Source organism: Lagopus muta, chromosome 26 (assembly GCF_023343835.1).
Source record: "Lagopus muta isolate bLagMut1 chromosome 26, bLagMut1 primary, whole genome shotgun sequence".
Taxonomy (NCBI): domain Eukaryota; kingdom Metazoa; phylum Chordata; class Aves; order Galliformes; family Phasianidae; genus Lagopus; species Lagopus muta.
This window is the reverse complement of record NC_064458.1, coordinates 411,164-427,068: the sequence shown is the minus strand read 5'-3', so window position 1 is coordinate 427,068 and position 15,905 is coordinate 411,164.

Sequence of the window (15,905 nt, the reverse complement as noted above, 5' to 3'; positions counted from 1 at the left end):
ACGGTCCCGCGCTGCCCGGCGCTGGTGGTGCACACAGGGCCTGGCTTACGTGGGCTCTGACGAAGCCGAACAAAAATGAGCTCCGGAGGATTTTAATTTTCTGAGCTTTAGACGAAAAGGATTCATTTAAAGCCTTTAAAAGATTTAGCCCACTTTGCAGTTCCTTCCAGAGATCGGTGTTGTGCTCTTTAAATAGGAGACATGTTTTAAAGCTCCTGCCATCATTTATTAAATTAGCCTCAGACTTGTAAATGCAGCTCTGCCTTATTGAATCTTGTAATATTTATTTGCCAAGTTGTGATATTTGAAATTGTGCACGCTACGCAGATTGGGGAAGGAGGGAGGTGACGGGGAAGGCGTGAGGGAACGGGGGAAGGAAACCACTTCCACTGTAAATTGTGTAAATACATTTGCACGTCCCAGGAGGGGTAGAGAAAAGGTATTGTAATTAAAATGACTGCCAGGGTATTTTAAACAAGGGAGAATAAATAGATTTTTCTCTGCATGGCACAGGCTCCTTTAACATGGAAACTTCGTGACAGAAGATGATTAAAAATATCTTATGGCGTGTCTGAAATCTGCAAGCTTTGATGAGAAAAATGTTCTTGGGAATGAAAGGAGATCAAGTGAAGGAGGAACAGTCTCCTACACAATGTTTTATAGGCCCAATTCACGACTGCAGATGTCGCGGAAAATAATTCAAGAAAAGCCTTTTTAAAAATTTTCTGCTACAAGACAGAATGGGGGGAAAATACCCTGAGGGGCTCCTGAAGGGAGGAGCTGCGCTTCCTCCGCTGCCCGGGGCTGCGTCCCACCCCATCCCACCCCATCCCTCCCATGGTGAGCAGGGCCAGGTTAGCGGCACCCACTGCCCACAGCTCCTCCCGGCTCCTTCCAGGGCTGCCCGGACAGGGGATGATATCTGGATGCAAACAGGCTGGCAGCTTCCCCTGCGCCCAGCCCCTTCATCCCAGGGATGGCTTCAGCCATTCTGCGGGGTCCAAACCTCACACCAGAACCTGGGGGTTTTGTGCGGGGCTCCGAGCAAGAACAGCTGAGTTTGGAAGGGTTAAAGCAACAGAAGAGGCAGCAGGAAGGGAAGCAGCTGGGAGTGAGCGGGCTGGATGAACCCACAGTGCCAGGGAAGCAGAGCGTTGCCCTCCCCGCTCAGCTGGACAGGCTGGAAGTGCTCCAAACACGTTTTCCTGCATTTTTGTTTCAGTTTTGCAAAATTTCCTCTGAAATCGCTTTCCCTTAAGAAGTAGATCAATTAAGCAGAAAGGAAGAAGAAAAAAGAGATTGAAAAGCACCTTTGTTCAGGGCCCCAGCATCACAAACACTCGCTGGAGCTGGCAGCATCATCACAGCTTTGGTGCTGGGCAAAACAACCCCGAGGTGAGCAGGGATGTCACCCCGGCAAGACGTTCTGTGAAGATCTGGACCCTAAAGTTGTGAGCGCCCGATTCACAAAATGAGTTCTTTCAGATCATTTTGAATAGGCTTTCTCTTCTTTTTTCCTTTTTAATGATTCTAATTTTTCTACCGCTCAGAGACCCAGACACGGTAACCACGGAAACTCACTTCAGGCAGAGGGAGTCGAAAAATACGGGAGCACCACCAACAAACACAGAATCTAATCATCTCCCCTAAGTGTGACATTAAAAGGGCTGTGTGATGATGCATAGCTGAAATAGAGGATTTCATTAGTGTTTGCTTCATAAAACATTCTCCTCCTTATTAGGGTGTGCTCACACTGGGACCTGTGGTGCAAAGTGCTGCAGAAGTCACAGCCCAAACCTGTGTTCAGAAGTGCAATGAGATGAGAGGGGTCCGGGGGGAGGGCAGGGATGTGGCACCGAGCACACCGGGGAGAAGCATCCCTGCAAGCCCCTGATGGGATCTCTTCCTGCCCAATACTCAGAACAGGGGGAAGAAGGGGAAAATCAGAGGAAAACATGCCCTAGAGAAACCAAATGCTGTGCAAGATGAGCTTTATCTCAGTTTCCCCAATTGCTTTATCTAAAAAGCAGCAGACAGAAGTGCTCTGCCAGGAGGCGTAAACCTCTGCAGGTCTCTTCCAGAGGGGCTCAGCACTGCAGTGCCTCCATCCCTGCTGGCCCTGCTGCCATTGCTCCCAAGCTTCCACACCTCAGGATAAGCCAACCCCCTTCCGCTGCTGCCCATATTTTTCTGCAGCAAATGAACCTCCCATCCCTGCCTCCACCTTGTGCTGGGAGACCTTCATGTTCTCACTGTCCTCCAACCTGCAGGGATGGCACCTTGGCAGGCCTGTAGGTCTGGCCAAGGGTGAAGCAGGGAGCAGAGACAGGAGAGGCAGAGGGGAAGCAGAGGTAGAGCAGGAATGAGGGAGTGCGTGGGAATGGAGCGGGAGGGCTGGCAGCTCCGCGGTGCCTTGAGGACCAGCCCAAGTTCTGCCCCACTGCCCCCCAAGCATCTCTCTAACCACGACAGCCTTGGCACAGGCTTCAGCCAAGCTCTGTTGCGGGCCAGTGGATCCTGTTCCTTATCCAGTTCTACACATGCTACTCCTGGAAACAGCTCAGCTCCTCACATATATGCTGGGAAGAAAAGAGAAAGCAAAGGGGAGGGGGCAGAGAACAGCAGGGAGGGAAGGTCAGGGAACGCTTTCTGGCAGGATGAGCCCAGGGAGGGTGGCTGCAGTGGGTTGTTGTGAGTGGCAACACCGGGCAGGAGGAGGAAGGAGGTGACTTCATCTCATTCCAAAGAGCTGACAGATAGCAGAGGATAAAAGCTTGGGAATCCCTCGGCTCCACTGAGCAGAGCTCTCAGCTGCCAAGAACAGAGAAGGAGATGGAAGCTGGGGTTTGAATTGCAGGCTCAGCCTCCTGCCCCGGGTCTTTCCCACGCCAGAGAAAAAATCTGAAGAGTGGCACAGCCGACAGGAGCGACGCCGGGAGGGAAACGGCTGCGACGGCCCCACCGCCCCGCTGCTCAGCGGCTGCCAGCGGCCTGCGGGGCTCCGGGACGAGGAAGGGGGAACATCTGCAGCCGCTGAGCCGCGCCATCCATCACACAGGGCTGCGTGGCAGCACGGCGAGCGCCGCTCCTGCAGCTCCGCCTGGCAGCCGGCCGCCCTCCCTTGGGCACCGTCCTCCCGTTGGTCCCCAGGACGTCCCCTTCTGCGGGGGTCTCGCAGTCACCCCTCGCTGCCCGCACTTCCCGCTGCTCCTCGGCACAGCGGAACGTGGCAGCGGTGCGGACCCGTTTGGCGCTGCGGGGGCTGCGGGGCCGGCGGTCCAAACCTTCGGAGCCCCCGCCGTTCCCAGCCGGTGCCCACGGCGGCTCCCCGCTTTCTCCCGGGCTGCAGCGCCCAGCAGCGCTGCCCGAGGGACCCTGCCGGGGGGCTCACACACCTTAGGATTCAAACCCTGAAAGAAACTTCCCTTCTTTCCTCTCTCGCTCCCTTTTTCAGCTGCCCTTGATTCTGCGCACCCCAGGCCTAACCTCCAGCTGCCATTTGGAAAAAAAAACCATAATCAAAGTAATTACCACCTCCACTTCAGACATTACATTATCAAGCTAACCAGCTACCCATTGAAGACAATTAATCTGCACAGAGGCACCAAAAGAAACTGTCAGCAATTAGAAGTGGAAGCACACTTTTGTAGTTAATTGGGAATATTGCACGTCTGTTACATCTTTAATTAGTTGATGGAGTGTGTCCCTTCTCAGACATTTTTCTTTTTTAAATTATACCTGGAATCAACTTTTTTTTCATGATCCTTTTTTTCCTGCAATGAAGCAAATAAATAAACAGTGTTTGGAACTGGATTCTGGCGTTTCCTTGCATTGCAGCTCAGTGTGCACACAGGACTTTAAAGACCTCCAAGAGATAAGAGGGAAAAGTTCTTGCTTTCAGAGCTTCTCTTTTTTTTTTTATTTTTTTAATTTTTTTTTATTCTTAATCTGATTTTAAGACCTCTCCTCTGTGTTTTCACCCTTCTCCCATAAATCTCATTTTCTCCCTTTCTCTGGGGATCATCAGGTGAAGGAACGCTCGGGCCTGGCAGCCGAGCACAGCCAGGCACACACCGCCATACATTCATTTTAACACTTATTTTTGCAAAGGTTCTAAATTTTATCTTTGCATAATGACGCTGCTTTGCATATCTATAGCCGCTTTCATCCGATGATCTCAGTACATTCCACTGACTGTTAATTAATTCTCAAAGCACCCTGGCAAAGTCAATAGGAGGGCTTTATTTGAGTAGCTTTTATCTAATTAGCCCAAGGGAGGGGAAACTGAGGCAGGAGGAAACTGATGAGGCATTACAGCCACTTGGACAGTGATGGGCCAGCGCAAGCCAGGGAAGCCTCGTTAAAGAAAGCTCGTTAAAGAAGGCCCGTCTTTGCAGCCCATGCAGGCAGGTGCCACGGCAGCACGGCAGGTGGAAGCAGCGCAGATCCAGAACGTCTCTGCTGAAAGTGAGCAACAGAGTGGCTGGAGGCAGGGATCAGCCTGGCAGCAAACGCCCACTGCCATGAATGGAAACCAGCACGGAGCCCCTCGGCTCCACTCGGCTCCGCTGAGTGCTGCACGGGCGGCACACACCGACCCGTCTGCCAGCTCCAGCTCAGCTCCCAGCAAACGGCGCTGCCAAAATAACACTGCTTCACGCAGGAGGATCCAGCCTGCAGGAATTCAGCGCGCCTGGGGAACTGCTGGGACAAACTGCAACAACAAACCTGCAGAAAACTGAGCTGCAAAGCCAAGAACGCCAAAGCAGCTGCTGTCCTTCCTGCTGCCTTTCAGAAAATCCTTCCTACGTTACCTAACACCATCGGCCTGTCTGGAGCACCGTTGCAAGAAGTGGGTTCCTTGCCCACAACTGATCTGCTTCGTTTTGTCATTCACTGGTGCGACCAACTTGCAACTCAGGTTTGAAGGGAGAGGAAACATCTCCAACAATTGTTGGTAGGGAAAAATTCACCTTCCACACTGCCTGAGGACAACTGCATAGTGCAAAGGGCAAGTTTGCGCGGGTGCCTCTGCGTTGCTCAGCATCCAGGACGCATTTCAGCAGCCCAGGAGGAGCCCGAAGGCTGAGTCTGTGCGCGTCTGTTCTCCCATGTCTGGGTAGAAGGCACAGCTCACCAAACACAGCATCTTCTGGGGACAAAAGCAGTTTGATCACAGAAACCACCAGTACCGTGAGGTCATGGCAGCTCTGAGCCGGCAGCAGCGCAAACTATCTGGTTTAATGGTGATATCATTTAGTACTGCAGGCTGAAATTCAAGCTGCATTGAAGTCAAAGGGAACGTATCCGCTGGGCTTTGGATCAGCCTGCAAAGCACATGGAGCGCGTGGGTGCTTTCTCTTTTTGCCAGGGACAAACCAAGCAAAACTCAACCTCCTTCTTCCTTCAGCTGAAAGAAAGCATCAACAGAAGACTGAATTTTTGGCCTGAAAGTGAGCCAAATGCTGCTCTGAAAGCCGGCCCATGGGCCTCGCACCAGGATAATGAGAATTGCTGAAGTGCCTTGAGATCATGCCATGTTCTGTCCTTCTGCAGCACAGTGCTGCAGGAACAGCTGAACTCGGAGCAGGGAGAGTCTCCCACACTGACTGCAGCTCTGCACACTGGTCCTCCCTGATGCCCAGGCACCTCGTGCTGTGGCAATACAGCACCAGGTTTTCTCCGTCACGCTGGCAGAGGCAGGCAGGCTGCTCTGAGATCTGCCCTGGGTACCTGCAGCCAGGCAGCAGGAGAGAGGGAGAAAGGAGAGGGGGTCCACACCTCATGAAAACGGACCTCAAAAAGATCCCCACTGCGTCCTGCGTCCATAACTGGATCCTACACAGCGTCACCGATAAACTAACCGACACAAGCCCTTTCCTCCCAACACACTTCTCATGTGAGCAGCAGAGGGTGGATGCTGGAGACGTCCCTGGTCAGTCCATCTCATTTAGTCCTCAGTAACTGCTGCTGCAGGCAAAGATGCAAAGACCCACCTATCAAATCAAAAGCCTTTCTGGAAGTTACAGTCTAATCCACTCAAAGTAAAATTTCTATCTTGTCCTTTCCTTTAGAGTTTAGCGTGTGCCCTAAAGCAAGAGGACTTAATTCCAAAACTCACAGATGCTTTTAAATCCACGCTTTGTAGTTCTGGACACTTCAGTAACTTCCTCTAATAAAGGGAAATCTCTTTGCTGGAGAACTGCGCAGAACAGCTTGCCTGAAAGGCTCACATGCTGACCTGCTTTTCTCACAACCTGAAAAGACCCACACAAGCAGAGACCCAACTCGTGCTGACAGTCCCATGGCAGCTGAATTCAGCTGGCACAACTCAGCTGTGCAGAGAGGAGGGGCAGCAGCCCGCGGTGCCCGGGAGGTGGGGGAGAAGAAAAGAATTCTTCAGGCTCTGATTTTGATGCTGTTTTTCTCTGCCTGCTGGATCCTCCTTCCAGTCCACCCACAGCAGGCGGCTCGACCCCGCGCTGTGATGTCTTCGGGCAAACAAAACAGCTGGGGAACGTGCGCAGCTGGGCAGGTTTAATGTACCAGCATATTTTGGGGGTTTGCCAGCTGCTGGCTGCATCCTTGTTCTCCTCTCTTTGAAGAAGAGGTTTTCCATGGCACAGAAGTGAGAGCAAGGAGACCAGATGCTCAGGGACAGCCTGAAAGGCTCTGAGGCCAGGTGGCACTTGTTGCTCTGGGCACCTGTGATGCAGGGCAGGGATTTTTGGATGCAGGGGCACAGAATCATGGTCTTCCTGGAGCCTTCTCTTCCCCAGGCTGAACAGCCGCAGCTCAGGATGCTGAGGGGATCCTGAAAAGCATATCCTGAAAGGTTCATGCAGCCCAGGGATGTGAAGGTTGGGTTCAGAGCAGCTACCCCTGTTCACTTTTATTGGTGAGGGAGCTGAGGGTGGTGAAAATAGGAATAAATGTAGGGCACATCCCTGCCTCAGAGAGCAGCCCGAGTGCCTAAGGGTCTGCACCAGGATCCCCATAACAATAAATGGGACCAAAAGCCTAAGTGGTGTAGGACAGAGCACTGTTTTTGAAAGAGGATTGTAAGGCCGAAACCCCATGGCTGCAGGGGCTGTGTTCGGTGACTCAGTCCCTTCTGTCCCGCATCATCAAACAGCAGCATCTGTTTGTGTCCTGAAGCCTCAGTAAATAATTCCCTTTTCTATACATTAGCACAGCCATGTCCTGCCTTACATGCCAGTTCTGTCACAGCCACAAGGCAGGGTATTAATTCTGCCCTAAGCTGGTGTGACGTTCCCATTGCAGCATCCCTCTGTCAGCGCCTCTGCACTGCACACGCTCTCCTTCACTGCTGCAGAGGACAGGGCTGGCCTAGGGGTGCTCCTCACTCCGGCAGAGCTGTGCTCTGCCCATGGCAATTTCTGCCTCTGGCCAAATGCAGGGAGTCAGAAAGGGGCAAAGTGGGGACGTGTGACTCTGATGATGGGCTCTACGAAGAGAGGAGAAGTGGGGACCATGAGAAGATACCAGGTTTGTTGCTCTGGACATGTCCAGGATTGCCTCGCTGCAGCACAGTGATGTGATGTGGACACACCTTCATGGCAGCAGTACTTGCTGTGGGCTGCTGAGCCTGGGAGCGTCTGTGCAGCCAGAAATATCCCAGTGAGAGGATCTCTGCTAGGGCCAGAGAGCCAGAGATGGGCCCACTGCAATTGCAGAGCTCTGCATGAGGAAAGAGCTGTCTTGGTCCCATCTGGAGGGAATTAGCACTGGAGCTGTTTGTCAGCTGCTTCCACACTGAGGAAGGGCAGAGATTTTACACTGCTGGTCTCATCCAGAAAAAAAAAAACAACAGACAGGCGTGGGGATTTACTGCACACAAACCTCAGAGGATTGCAAATACCCCATGGAAAAAAACCTGCCTGCAAGTGTTTTTAACTGGCATGCGAGAACAGAGCAGCCTTGCCAAAATTACCTTGGAGCATGGAAAATGGAGCAGATCCCTGCCTGGATTAAACAATGGCATCAGCAAAAGATGAGTTTGAGAAAAGGTGAAAAGGAGGAGCGGAGGGCTGCGGGCGAGGACCACCCAGGAGATGAAAGCTGCTCGCTTGAGCTGCTGCCTGCAGCTCCGGCTGTGCCCACAGCAGTCAGACACCATGCTGAGCCCCACTGATCTGCCTGCAGATGACATCAGCAGCCCTTGGGATCTCAGACTGTGGGATGGCGTCCCGTTCCTCCCTTCACTAGAGATGAACTTGCATCAGAGAAATCTGCCTGGACGCTTTCCTGTGAGACCTGGGGATCTGCTTTAGTGGCAGTTGACTGGAGGATCTCCACAGGTCCCTCCAACCTCCGTGGTTCCGTGGTTCTGTGGGACGGTCCCTCGAGACGCCTGTAGGGTATTTCCATGGGTTTTTATACATTCTGCATACCTGTTGCTAAACTGCAGGAGTCATTTTTATTTTCTTGCTGCAAAGTTCTCTGCAAAGCTTTGCTAAAAGTCAAAATTGTGTCTGAAAAAGATATTGAGCATGTTTTGTTTCCTGACAACCACACGCAGATTCGATCTGTGCGTGCTTCCTGGCGCGCACGGCGCTGTGACCGCTCACACGTTGAGCTGGGTGGAACCGATCTTTCCTCTTCCATGGGGATTTCAAAAAGTAAGAAAAGCACCAGTGGTGTTAAACAGATCTCAGTGTTTTGTAATGTGTACAACAAAAGGGTTTGCTGTCTAATTAGCTAAAATAAAACACAATGCCACCGAAAAGGACACTCTCTATTGTCCAGGTGGCAACAAAACTATTTCCCCAAATGAAAAGGATTTCAATGGAAAACTGCAGAAAACAACAAGAAAACTCTGTCTTATCAATAGAGTTAAATCTGGCATTTTCTGCTGGAGCCCAAATGAGGAACTGCCAAGCAGAGCTCCTGCAGACTGCATCACCCCTTTTCCTCCCAGATAAATGCCCTTCTCTCGGCACAATTGGTTTGCACATGTCTTGTAGAAAAACAAAGACAATGGCTGACTTTCACACTATGTTCAGACATAGAGTAAATTTTTGATGCTTATTATCCTACATGCAGGGACATAACTTTCCCCTTGATCTTTATTAAAGAGAGAAGGGAAATTCCAATGTATCAGAGGCTTTGTTATGATCTTGAATACTACAGCAGCAACTGGAGAAAACATCTAGCAAGACAAGACAGGGGATGAGTTTTGCAGACAGGGCACAGCAGCTCAGACACGCGTTGGGTCTGTGAAGCTGAGCTGGAGAATCCCCAGCAGCAAACCTTTCATCTGCCCATCAGCATTCCTGCAGCTGGGAATTGCAGAGTCAGAAAAGAAAAAAAAAAAAAAAAAAAAACCAACAGAAAAGGAAAAAGAAAAATCAAAACCCACACCCGTTCCTGCAGAGTGAGACGCGGATCTGCAAGCAGCTCTTTTTGCAGCAGCAGCCGTGTCCCCTGCCCTCACTGCTCACCTGCCCATGGCTCCCAGGGGTCTGATGCACTGCCCTCCCACGTCAAAGCTACATCTGCAGGCAGGCTCCACTCATCCAGGCATGACCCTCCCTGTTGGCTCTGCCCAACTCTCACACACGTGGATGGCGCACTGTCCCTGATGCACACCCATGTACCCACGCTCCCGTCAGCTCTGATGGTGCTCTGCCTGCCATCGCTCACACATATGTACACATCTGTGGTTCACGCATTTCTTATACCAGCTACAGCGCTCTCCCCTCGTGTCTGTCAGCACGGGAACTTTCTGCTCCATGCACTCCCCTGCCTGACCACGCTCTCTGTGCACACATCAGCAGCGGCAGCCGCTCGCGAGAGCATCGCAGGCACTCAGCAGCTCCTTCCCTGCAGAGCAGGGACACTGATGGCTGGTGGTGGCACGCAGGTGTGGAGAGGGAGGGAAGGGGGAAGGAAATACGGATTTTGAAGTGAAGTCTGGCCGCAGGGTTAACTGGATGATGAATGATGGCAGGTGCATGCTTAGCCACATCCCACTAGCAGAGCTCCTTTCCTTCTCTGCCCACCGCAGTGCCAATGTAGCAGCTCCATTGCCATGAATGCTGTTTCAAGGTTACTTAAGCAATAAATTATGTTATACACCGAACATCCCCATCAGTAACACCCACTCACGACTTGCTCATCCTCCCCATTTATTTTCCTTTTGCAGATACATGGCTAGAAAACTGTTCCAGTTTTCACCTCATTACCAGGAAGGAAGGGCCATTTCCATTCAACGAGCTGCAGAAACAGCTACAGCTCAATACGTGAATCCTCCACCATCACATCTCTTTTTGCTCCACCAGAGCTTGAGGCTGTGCTGCCTCGCACCAGCCATGGATCTGCTCTCAGCAGGGCACTGTGCAAACCATTAGGAAAATCTGTACTGTTCTCGGGCAGAAGGCACAGACCCAAAGGGACGGCGGCAGAGCTGCGGGGCCGAGCTGTCACAGAGCAATGCCCTGCGGGCTGCTGCGCCCCTCGGTGCCGCGATGCCGCCTGGCTCTGCCCACAGCGCTGCCTGCTGTGCTCTGCCGCCCGTACAGGCAGCTGCGTGCAGGACCAAGTGCGACGTCCTCAAACCGTGCCCAGTTATGTACGACTGTTTCTCCTCTGCCAATAGGTGGAGCAGCAAGGGAGCAGCAGCCACGGTCTCGCATTAGTAATTTCCAAAGGACAGTTGTGTGGCCACTGTCCATTACAGCCAAATGAAGATGGATGAAAGTGAGTTTGGATGCTCCGTATGCCTTCAGTTCATTTACTGCAGGGAGGCACAAATTACAGGAAATATCACAAGAGAAAATTTGCAAGGGACAAACAGTTGCAATTTCTACCTGAATCCCAGAAAATAATGGTCAGCTCCAGATGAAAACAGTTCACTTGGGATTTGAATCCTGATACTCCTACCTCTCTGCTGCATTGCTGCCATGGGTCTCAGAGCACTTATCAGCCATAATCTCTAGCAAGGGAGATGAGCGGCAGCATCCCCAGACTGCAAGGGAGCCCACCAAGAAATAAAGCCACCATGAAACAGTAAACCTAAGGATACCATTACGAGCTGTGTCAGTGGAACAAAGTACCAACCAGCTTCACCTGGTACGAGGGGAGGTGAGCAGAACGTGGAGCTGCGAAGGAATTAACCCCCAGTGTTTCAAATAAAGCTGCAGAAGGAAGGAGGCAAAAGAACGTCAGTGGCACACCTGGAAATTTGACCCCAGTTTCAAGGTCATGCAGCAAAGCAGCAAGAAAAGGACCCGTGTGTCCTGAACATGATCCCTCTATCCTAATCAGCGTGGCCTCACACAACCACTTGAGCAATTGCCTTATTGCACACAGTGACTTATAGATGCTATTGTAAGCAGATCCAGTCAATATATTTATTTTCCTTTGATATACAGCTACAATAGGAAGCCATGCATGACATTTATTAAACCTGGCTAATTTTCTATCAGTTCTGCAAAATATTGACTGTATGCATTCGCTTGTCTGGCTCAGCCTCAATCTGGAAGGAGAATCATTTAAAACCAACAAAAACACATCCAATACTTCCAAAACAAAACTAATCTGAGGCTGCAAAGTGTCGTTCTCATGGGCAGAGCCCTTTGATCGGCTGAGCCAAATACAACTGTGTTATTCAGGAGCCATTTGCAAGCTGGCAAATTAAACCAGGTTTCCATATTTTTTTCTAGAGGGCGGGCAGGGGAAAGAAGCAACAGCTTTACAGTAGCAGTAAAATATCCAAATGACTTTTTTCCCTCTGATAGGGCCGCATTCTGCACATTGTAGGCCAGGAAGGATCTGCCATTCTCCACCTCCCAAAACCCAAAGTAGGGGCTGAATCCCTTTGTTGTACCATTATTCTGATGTCCCCCTGTTGAGTCAGGAGCACGCCGTGATTCTAAGAGGCGCAGGACAGGAGCCCTGCGGACAAGAGGAGCCCCAGGGATGCTTTCACAGGGGGCAAGCTTCACGGGATTGTGAGCTCCTGAGTGCCTTGGACAGACAGCATGTTAGAAACAAGGCGTTTCTGCAGGTGTCTGGCTCTGGAGAGCACAACTGAAAAACCCATCCAGCAGGAAACCTCTCTAGCCTAACACCTGACTCACCGCCTGAGAGCATTTGCATAGTAAAACCAAGGGCAGGGATTTTTTAATCTTTAAATCTTTGTGTTTAACTGATATTCTGCATAAGCCAACTGTTATTGTGCCCATATTGCGCTGGAAACCAGCAATAAAAGTAAAGATGCTATCTAAAGCAATATGGCAACATGCTTTACCACATCAATCTCAGGATGCCTGCACTTGGATTAACATGTCAGGCCAGCATTCAGCGACTTCCTTTGGTTTAAACTTAACCTGCTGCTTCTCCAGTGCCGTAGGCTGCTGGAGACCAGCTGCGAAGCATCATTGTACAAGATGGAACATATGCACAAGTAAACAAATTAAGGCTATCTCCAAAACAACAGGCCCCTGGCTTCCTGGAAGAGCTGCAAAGAGAAACTTAATCAACAGCAGCGGGTGAAATGGTAAAGGGGAGGAGATGGACCTCTGCTAATGAAGGCGATGCTTTCAGATTGCAAATGCTGGCTCGCAGCACGCGAGGAGGGAACACAGGGTCAGCACTGGAGACAGGAGCAGCACACAGTGCCTGCAACCACACCAGCTCCTAGGAAGCCCTGCTCCTCCCAGCATAAAGGTGTCACTGTAAGCACAAGCAGAAAGAGCAGCAGGGGGCTGAGTGGGGCACAGCTCAGCTTTGCCCCTGCCTGTTGCAGCGGGTGAGAGCTCAGCCATTGTGGCCGCATTAGGGCTGCAACCGTGGCCTCTCCTGGGGCTCATTAATGGTCTGAAGCTGCAGCAGCTAAATCAGTTGAATACCAAGACAGTTAAATCTCTGCACACCTCTGTGCAGATGCTTTGGCGTCAGTTTAAGCCTGCCTGCCTCTTGCTTCACCTTGGATCTTTGAATGAGAGAGTGACGACGTGGGAAACTACAATAGCAGAAGCCTTCCCCTTTGCTTCCCAGCTGCAGGCAGATCCCCCTCCAGCCGCACCTTGGCAACATCTCTGCAGAGCTGGGTAGCCTTCCCTCCTAAAAACCTCTGCCTTGACCCTATGGGCCCATCTGGAGTGCAGTTGCTCACAGTGTGTCCTGCTGGGAGCTTACGACCAGCAAAATTAACTTGCTGTGAAGTTTGATAATTTAGCATTGAAGAGAATCTTAAAAAAAGGAAAAAAATAACACCTTCATAAACACACCTGGCTGTTTGCTCCTCTCTAAGCTTGCTAAATCTTGTTTTCCTCTCACCCTGAAGAGCAAAGCAGTCAGCATATGTTCTCTTAGCAAACCTAGAAACTCTCTGAGATACCACAGAGCCTCTCAGGCTGCAGTTCCTCCTCACCTCCAGCCACAAACAGGGAGCTGAAGCCTAATACAAATCCCCTGGTGTGGTAACAGGCAATCAGGGTATGTGAAATCACATGTGCTATCACTGGGTCAGAGCTACTTTACTGCAAGAGGATGCAACTGCTGCTCACAGATCCAAAACCAAAGTGAGGACAATGTGACTTGTGAGGTGTCACATTTTTCACATGCTCACAGCTTGGTGCAGGTCCCAAGCACCCTGCAAGCAGCCCAGCTAGGGAAGAGCACCTATCATATGCAATCCTATGCAAGCCTGAGAAGAAATGAGGAGCTGCTCAAATTTAAAATGGGTGAAAATACCTTGCACCTAGTCAAAGGCTGAGAGGTATAAGCTGCTTCACAATGGTGTGCACACTTGCTCATGATCTCAGGCTGAATGGATAGGGGAGAAGTTTCCTTTGACAGGTGCATGCCAATAGACAGAACTGTCATGGCTTGTCATCACACCTCCAGGTCAAACAGATGTTTCCTTCCACATACAGATGTGCCAGTGGAAGAGATCACTGCCCCAAGATGCCTCGCTCCCTCCCTGCCAGATGTTCCTAAGCATACAGTCCTGACAGCTAACAGAGAAAAGTATTTAATGTAACTGGCTGATTTAAGTCAACTGTCTCCTTCATCCCAAGCAGTTAGAGCCTGTTTTATGCCTTAGACTACAAAGGTTTGTATTGCTTGTATATTACATTTTTAAAGTCACCTTAATGTAACAGTAGAGGATCTGCTATTCATCTTAGGCAAAGCAGAGGGAAAGCTAGAGTTGCACTGAGATTGGAAGAAATAAGAAACTTGTAATAACCTAGATCTTATTACTGCACAGCTGAAATTCCCTAGAAGCACATGAGAAGAATTCAGGGTCTTCATGGCCATAAAACTGGTGGGAGTTCATGGCTTTTTCCACTCACAATCTCCCTCTCTATCTGGAAAGGCCCACACTGGGAACTGAAACACGAAGTCCACGCGTAGGATCAGCTCCTCCATTTGAAATAAAGGCAGCACAGGTCTAATCCTCCTGTTCCCCCTGCTAACAAGGAAAGCTACAGTTCTCTATTTCTGAGCAACTTATCTCTGTCAACACACCAGGCTCAGCAAACATTGAATCAAAAGTGACAGAAGAGCCCCTTCAGCTGAGCACCTGTGTTGCTCCCAGAGGATTCGCAATTCCCCGTGTCAGCAGAGCACACTGACACCAGCACTGGCAGTGCCAAGAGGGATGTGGGGAAATTCTTCCTTGCTGATTGCTTCTAGGAGGGAAAATCAGTGCAGATCCCTCCCCGAGTACTGCTGCCAAGCACAGCCCTGCTCCTCCCCTCTCTTAGCACCCTCTTTCTTTGTACCTCAGCTCTGTTTCCTCCGTTCCAACCTTCTCATTTCAAATCCCATCTCTTTTCTGAAGCAGTTAGTTCTCTGCTGCAGTAAGAGATCTCTTTAGGCCATTCTCATCTCAGCAGGAGAGGAAATCCCAGCCCATTTTGTGATACAAAAAGCTGTGATACCTACAGCATTTCTGCTGGCTCTTGGAGACTGAATGAGCTGTTTTACTGCTTTTACAACTGATGTCGGTTTTCCAATTCCTCTTCCATAACAAAGTAGCAAGGATGAGCAAAGCAACTTGAGCAGCACTGACCCACACAGATCTTGCAAAAGGAGCTCTGTGTAACTCAGCTGCTAAATCCTGATGTGGGGATGTGCTGGCTGCAGCCTGGCACACAGCTGCAGAGGTGGTGAAGGCCTCCACGTGCAGCACAGTACCACAGCTACAAAGAAAAGAGCTGTACTTGGAGTTACCTTTACAAGATGGATCTGGCTTGTGGCTGTGGCACGCTGTGATCCAGGGCTGATTCTGGCTCCTGCTGCACAATTCTGCCTCACTCCCCAAATCCAGCCATTTTCAAATCTGGGCTCTTGCTCAGGTCTCATCACTCATCAGCGGTGGATTGCGGGAGCTAAACTTCTTTTTGTAAGACAGCGATTCCATTTTCCTCTGGTCTTAAGCAGCTCCAATCCATCTTACCGCATTACAGAGCCCGCGCCGATTGTTCTGCTGTAGTGAGTAATAACAACTCGCACTTTGCAGATTACCCCGGGGAGCTCCGGCTCCATGGGGCGGGCGCACAGCTGCCTGCAGCACCCAGAGCACAGAGGGACGGGGTGACAGGAATGGCTGCACAGAAATGCCGGCTGGGAATACGTGGAGGAGCAAAAAAAATGTGGCGGGTGGACGCGAGGAGTTCAAGGTTCTTTGGGCACTGTGGGTCCCATCGTGGCATGGGGAAAAGGTTTTGAGGGGGTGAGTGAAGAAAACTGGGACAGAAGAGAAAAGAGAGATTAGGAGCAGCTGGAAGAGTGCGCATCCTCACCAGTATCGTGTGGCTTTGCAAGGAGAGCAGCATGGAGAGAGCCGCTGTGAGCGGCTGCGTCAGTGCAGCACTGCAATGGGAGAGCCGTGAGGGGACGGCGGGGCAGGAGGAGAACCTTCCAGAACT